The 6852-nt window shown below is 38.8% G+C and overlaps 1 pseudogene; it reads left to right on the top strand.

The window, feature by feature from the left end:
• The first annotated feature begins 6160 nt into the window (after nucleotides 1–6160).
• On the top strand, nucleotides 6161–6622 carry LOC122750445 (annotated as a pseudogene).
• The last annotated feature ends 230 nt before the right edge of the window (nucleotides 6623–6852 follow it).

Below are 6852 nucleotides of genomic sequence, written 5' to 3'. Positions count from 1 at the left end.
TTCTTTTTGGTAGCTTGAAATATTTTCTTCATGACCTGAAAGCTCTGGAATTTGGCTATAATATTCCTGGGAGTTTTCCTTTTTAACCAGACAGCAAAACTTTTTGTACTGTGGTTGTTAACTCACAAGAGCCTGCTTCCGTCCCCAACCTGGGCCACTGCTACTCAAGCCTACTTCCTGGTTCCAGAAGGGGTGAAAAACCCCAAGTTCAGTCCTCAGCAGCAGCAGAGACCCCTGTAATCTCACCCCTGCCAACCATTCAGCCTTCTCAGCAGACAGTGAACTTAGTTCCAGATTACACTAGCACTGCAGCTAATTCAGAGGCTCTGGGGGTCTCTTTCCCTGGCTCGCCCTGCCTAGGACTGGATCTATGTCAGCATGACTGTGGCATTTGGCTCCACTCCTGCCCTGGCAGAGCAACCCCCTACTTCCTACTTCCTAAGCCATCTTTGGTTGGAAAATGATCTCAGGACATTCTTTTTGGGTTTTGCTGCTTCAGGAATTGTTCTATGGAATTATTTGGAGGTTTTTTTGGAGTGATTGCGTTGTGAGTTCCAATAGTTTACTGCCTTTCTTTCTAATTCACCTTAAAATAAATGTTGTATTAATGTTTCAAAAAAGAAAAAATAAAGCTTCCTCATTTTCAGTGATAACTCCCTAATAGAAAACTCCCTTTATATAAAGAAATGTTGATAATCACAAAATATTCACACATTAGGTATGATAGTATTTTTCCTCACACTAAACTTTCAGTCCTCCACCTCTCTACCAAGGAAAGGGAGTTGTAGTTTGAAGATCCTCAGATTTGGAGTCAAAGGACTGAGGTTCAAATCCCACCACTACCACTTACTCCCTGTGTGTCTAGTCTCTTGACCTCTCTTGGACTCAGTTACTTCATTTGTAAAATGAAGGGGTTAGGGTAGAGTATCTCTAATAATTTTTATAGTTCTAAATCTATAATCCTATGTTTAATCTGGAATTGCATTTGGTCACAGAATTCTATTATTGGATAATGTTGTTTTCCTTACATCATTGTGGTCATTGACCATAAAACTCACTATTTTAAGATTAATTCTCTCCATTTCAGTTCATGCAAATGTTGTTCATATTCTAGGCTCCTTCTCTCAACCCATACTCAAACTCTGAGGTCAGGGTTCCAGACCATACAACCTATCTCAGTCGCTACAGGGTTCTAGGGGGTAGTAGGAGTTATATTCCTAACTCCTACTCCCATACAAAATTAGCAAGTTTTTTTTTTTCATTAAAATGTATTGAGTTCATCTGAAAGATTAGGTCCCCATGGGGGACTAATGGCTAATGTTGTTGGCATCACTTCATAGTTTCTTCAGGATAAAACAGTTACAAAGAGTTCCAGGAATACTCTGATGCCTGGTTGGTAGGTGACAGTGAGTAACTCAGTCAAGCGTACTTTACTCAGTTGAATCCATTCGAAGTGTCCTCAGTTCTGTTCTTGTTATATTGTCCTTTCTTTCTATGACTAATCTTTTTTGCTTACCTATTGAATGACCTGTTAGTGTCTCATTTGGTCTGAATATTATACCTAAACTACTAGTAAATTGGACTGAGTCAGGTCTATCTTAAGTCAAGGGATAATCCTAAGGAGCAGGCTGTGGTTTCTAGCATTATTGTTCCAAAATGTTCATTTGGTGCGTTCCCACAATATTATTCAGTTTTTATCTCTCCAATAGCATTCAGCCAATTAAGTTCAATTAGTTATTATAAAATAGAATGTTTACTAAAAAGGAGTAGCAAGAGGAGAAGCACAGCAACCACCCAAGCCAAGAGTACTTTCTTCACTCCACACATCCACTTAGATCTCATAATAATGGACTCAAACTTCAAGTGATTGCTAATCTGGGTGTCTTCCAGAGCTAGGTGGCTCTGGGAATACTTTTCTCTTTTGGAGTTTCAAAGAAGTTCACTTCACATTGCTTTGCTTTCTACTTGATTGATTCATTGCTGGGCTAGATCAAGTGATTTGGGGTAGCTACCTGGCATAGTGGCTAGAGCACTGACCCTAAATTTGGAAGGACCTGAGTTCAAATCAGACCTCAGACACTTACTAGTGTGATGTTTAAAATCTAAATTGTGGTCGCCTTAAATCAGAAGCTTCAGCTCCAGTCTAGCCTAGAGTTCCAGCCTGGTTGGGTTCTTCCTGAAGTCTTCCTCCACGAGCCTGTTTTAATCAGGAACACCCTAGCAAGCTGTTTGTGGAAGCTTTTTATAGATCTGGAACAGAGGCAGTCCTTACACAGTGCTTTAAGGTGATTGGTTGGCGTCATCCAAATCCATTGGCTTTGAAGGTGTTCTCAAGTTGATTTCACAGTCTAGTTTCTGAGAACAATACCTCTTAAGGGATAGCCAGGTGTGATTACAATCCAATTAACTTGAAGTAGGCTTAATCAGCAGTCAATCACTCTCACTTGATCCAATCAGTATAGATTAATCTCCAGGTGGGTCTTTGAGTATCTGCTAAATCCCATTATTTCATCACACTAGGTATGTGACTATGGGCAAGTCACTTAACCCCAATTGCCTTAACCATCCAGGGTCAACTCTAGTCATCCACTGGAGCCACTGCACCCAGATGGCTCTGGAGAAGAAAGTGAGGCTGGTGAACTTCACATGCCTCACTTAAATCCAATTTGATGCAAGTCATGACATCATCCTACATGGTCCTACTCAGGAACAATGGAGAAACAATAATAACAGATCAAGTGGATTGATTCATACAGCTGGCTCCTCTCTGGGCTGGACTGCTGCAGCTAAATAACAGACCCAGACCCTAAAGGGACCTTTGACAGGTTTTAATACTTTTCTAAGCTCTAAAGGTCATAACTTGGTTTTTTCCATCTCTGATACTTATTTACTTGAGATCAGAAAAGAATAAATATAATAGAAACAGAAGAAACAGAGGTGCCATGAGGTCATGGAGATAGGGAGACAACAGACATTCTCTGAGAGAGAGAGAGAGACAGAGAGACAGAGAGACAGAGAGACAGAGAGAGACAGAGACAGAGACAGAGACAGAGACAGAGACAGAGAGAGACAGAGAGTCTGTACATAGTTATTGCTCAGTAACCAACTAAAAAGTTTTTTTTTTTATTACACAGTATACTGAAAGGAAATAGAGATTATTTCTTCCTGCTCTGAATCTGGGAGGGAAAAGGCCCCTTGATCATGAATTTCCAGAATCAAGCTCAGCAAGTCTCTCTGTGGATATATATAAGCTTTAATGATTGGATCATCATTACCTGGTGCCCCATTATACAAGTATTAACAAATTTATCAAAAGTTGTAATAATTATCATTTCTCATAGTACAATAATATTACATTACAGCATATATGGCAGTTTGTTTTTCTTTTCCCTAATTGAGAGACTCCCACTTTTGATTGTGTTGCCAAAAAAAGCTATTATAAAAATTTTATTTTAATATATAGGGGCTTTTTCCTATGTCTTTGACCATTGGAGGGTAATAATACCATAGTGGAATCACTGGGACAAATGGTATGAATAGTTTTGATCACTTTTACAACATAATTCTAAAATATTTTCCAGATTTGTTAGAAAATTACATATCTCCAACCTCAGTGTATTGGTGTGCCTGTTTTCCCACAACCCCTCCAATAATGACGATATTCACCTTTTATCATTTTTGCCCACATATGAAGAAAATTGCTTGAGTTGTTTTAATTTGAATTTCTGTTATTATTAGTGATTTGTCACTTATTATAGCATTTGATCATTTTCATTTATTTTTCTCTTACTGCATGTACACTCTGTCATCTTATATTTATTTGTGTCTTATTCCCCCTACAAGATTGTATTTTCCTTAAAAGTAAGGATTCTATGTTTGAACTTTACATTCCTCTCCTTAGCTTACATTTGTCATGCATATAATAGATCCTCAAATTACTGAATTAAAATGAGTTGAAATGATTGTTAATATTTTTTTCCTTCAGAGAATCTTTCACTCCCAATTTCAATCATATCAATCCCAGACATTGACAATTCTGTAAGTTAAGATTTGATTCATTTTTATTACAAATAAATAAAAAGGATTTTGTATTTTTGAGTATAAAATATGTTCATCAAATTCCATTTTGAATTCAATTTCCAAGCCAAGTGTAGAATCAGAAACTAGCATAGTTGCATGGGCTAAGTGCTATATACCATTTGGCCCTGGAGTGATCCTAAGGCCCAGAAGTGAATTAGGTATTTTTCTTAGTTTTCTGTGTAGCAATACAATGTTATATAAAAGCTTTGAACTTGATAACTACTGTCTAAAGGGAAATGTCTGAGAATTCCCTGAAGTCTCATAACCAATACTATTAACAGGGAAGTAGCATAATCTGGTAGCTGATACACTTAAGTAGGTCTGAAATGTATTGAATCCTCCACCATGATGTGCCATAAATATAGTATTTAATTCCATGCATTTAAATATTTCTGTCCATCTGTTTCTCTTTCTCTAAAATGAATTAAATTCTTGATTAATTAAATGTTTGTGGAAAACCTAGTATAGTCAAGGACCATGGCAGGGATTCAGGGAGATGCATAAATGAAAATCTCTCTCTCATATACTCCCCACCCCACACCCACCACATAGACCACACATGGTAAAATTATAAAACAAGACAAAGTGCAAAAGAATTGTATAATTAAGGGCTATAGGAGTTTTCATAAGAGAGTTTGCTTCTACCTCAGGTAGTCTGAAAAGATTACATGGAGGGAAGATTTGAACTGCACCTCGGTGGACTGATATGACTTTACTTAAAGAGGAATGAAAAGGTTAGTTATTTGGAAGGTGTGGGGTTACTAGGAGTTACCTGACCAAGTCATTTGTTTTCCTTCTCAGTAGTCTATATCTTCAGGGTAGTGCCATAAAGCTGAATGTCTATTATGGATTTTGAGGTGAAATGTATGACTGACCAAAATGTTAAACAGTTCCCTGCTTGAACCACAAATTTATTTCCTTTCCAGGAGGAAACTAAACCAAAGGATGGTGCATTGAATCTCTAGGCTTTTAGAAAAAGGTGGCAATTATTATAGAGAGGGACATTTTATCATTTGTTTATGTTCTACTGTGAATGATTTCTGTGTTGTCTGCATTATTTGTGGGGGGTAAGGGTATAAAAAAGGTTATCTTTCCCCAAATATATACATTGATTACCTTGAGTAATGTTCAGGAACTAGGGATCCCTTTATTTACACCTATGTTCATGTGCTATATTCTGTTATGTTTCAGATTCTTCCAGAGTAAAATATAGATAGTGAAACATGAAAAAAAGGGATAAATATTTTGGGTGGACTTCAAGGTCAAACTTAGTCTATGTACATTTGAAGCTTGAGATACTGTGTTATGTGGTTACAAAGATGAGTGCCCCACCCCCCCATTCCTGGAATTCTTTCCCCCCTCTCTACCTCCTGAATTCCCTGGATTCCTTCAAGCCTCATATAAAATGTCACTTTCCACAAAAAGCTTTTCTAGATATTTCTTAATGCTAGTACCGTTTTGCTGTTGATTATCTCTCATTTATCTGATATATGGTTTATACCTAGTTGTTTTCATGTTGTCTCCCCCATTAGGCTGTGAGCTACTGGAATCTCCAGTGCTTAGCACGGTTTGTGGAACATAGGAGGTGCTTAAATATGCTTCTTGAGTGGGCAGCTAGGTGGCACAATGGATAAAGCACTGGCCCTGGATTCAGAAGGACCTGAGTTCAAATGTGACCTCAGACACTTGACACTTACTAGCTGTGTGACCCTGGGCAAGTCACTTAACCCTCATTGCCCTGCCCCACCCCCCCCAAATGCTTGTTGAATGACTGTATAACTTCTCTGATTTCTATTTTATGGCTTGTCTGGATAAATGTTTACTTACTGTTATGTGTTTGTCTTGCATGGTAAGTATTTGGTGGGAGGGAATTAAGTTGTTGCCTTCTGCTTTTGAACAATGAAAGAGTAAATTTCTCCATTAAGGATTTTTTATACCCTTTCAGTTTTGGCTCAGAAGTCAAAACATAGATTTTTTCTTCATGTCACAGTAAGTGGAAAGGAAAGTCATTTATGCATGCACTGAAGTGGAGAGCTAGGCCCCTCTTACATAGGAGAAAAATAGGAGTGGGAGGCTTTTCCTGACAGCAGACAAAATGGCTGAAGTGGAGCAGAAGAAGAAGCGAATCTTCCAGAAGTTCACGTACCGCGGCGTGGACCTGGATCACCTCCTGGACATGTCTTATGACTAGCTCATGCAGTTGTACAGCCTTCGGCAGCGGCGGAGACTCAACCTGGGTTTGCGGTGCAAGCAGCATTCCCTCCTGAAGCGCCTGAGGAAGTCCAAGAAGGAGGCACCCCCCACGGAAAAGCCCGAGGTCGTGAAGACACACCTTCGAGATATGATCATCCTGCCAGAGATGGTGGGCAGCATGGGCGTCTACGACGGCAAGACTTTCAATCAGGTTTAAATTAAGCCTGAGATGATTGGACACTACCTGGGTGAATTCTCTATCACCTACAAGCCTGTGAAACACGGCTGGCCAGGTATTGGAGCCACCCACTCCTCTCGTTTAATCCCTCTCAAGCAACCTAGATCCTAACAATAAAAACAAGAAGGTTCTTTAAAAAAAAAAAAAAGGAGTGGGAGGAAACACAGTTGTGAATAGAAAATTCATTTAACAGAAGTCAAAGTGATTTTGGCTTTTCTTAGTAGAACCCTCCAAGGGGGAAGTGAAATTGCTACTATACTTTGGCTTTGTTAGATGACATTTGGCGTATTGAATTTAATTCTCATACTCACATTTTAGGGAAAAATATTATCAAGCTGTAA

Source organism: Dromiciops gliroides, chromosome 1 (genome assembly GCF_019393635.1).
Source record: "Dromiciops gliroides isolate mDroGli1 chromosome 1, mDroGli1.pri, whole genome shotgun sequence".
Lineage (NCBI taxonomy): Eukaryota > Metazoa > Chordata > Mammalia > Microbiotheria > Microbiotheriidae > Dromiciops > Dromiciops gliroides.
This window is presented reverse-complemented; position numbering and strand designations above follow the sequence as displayed.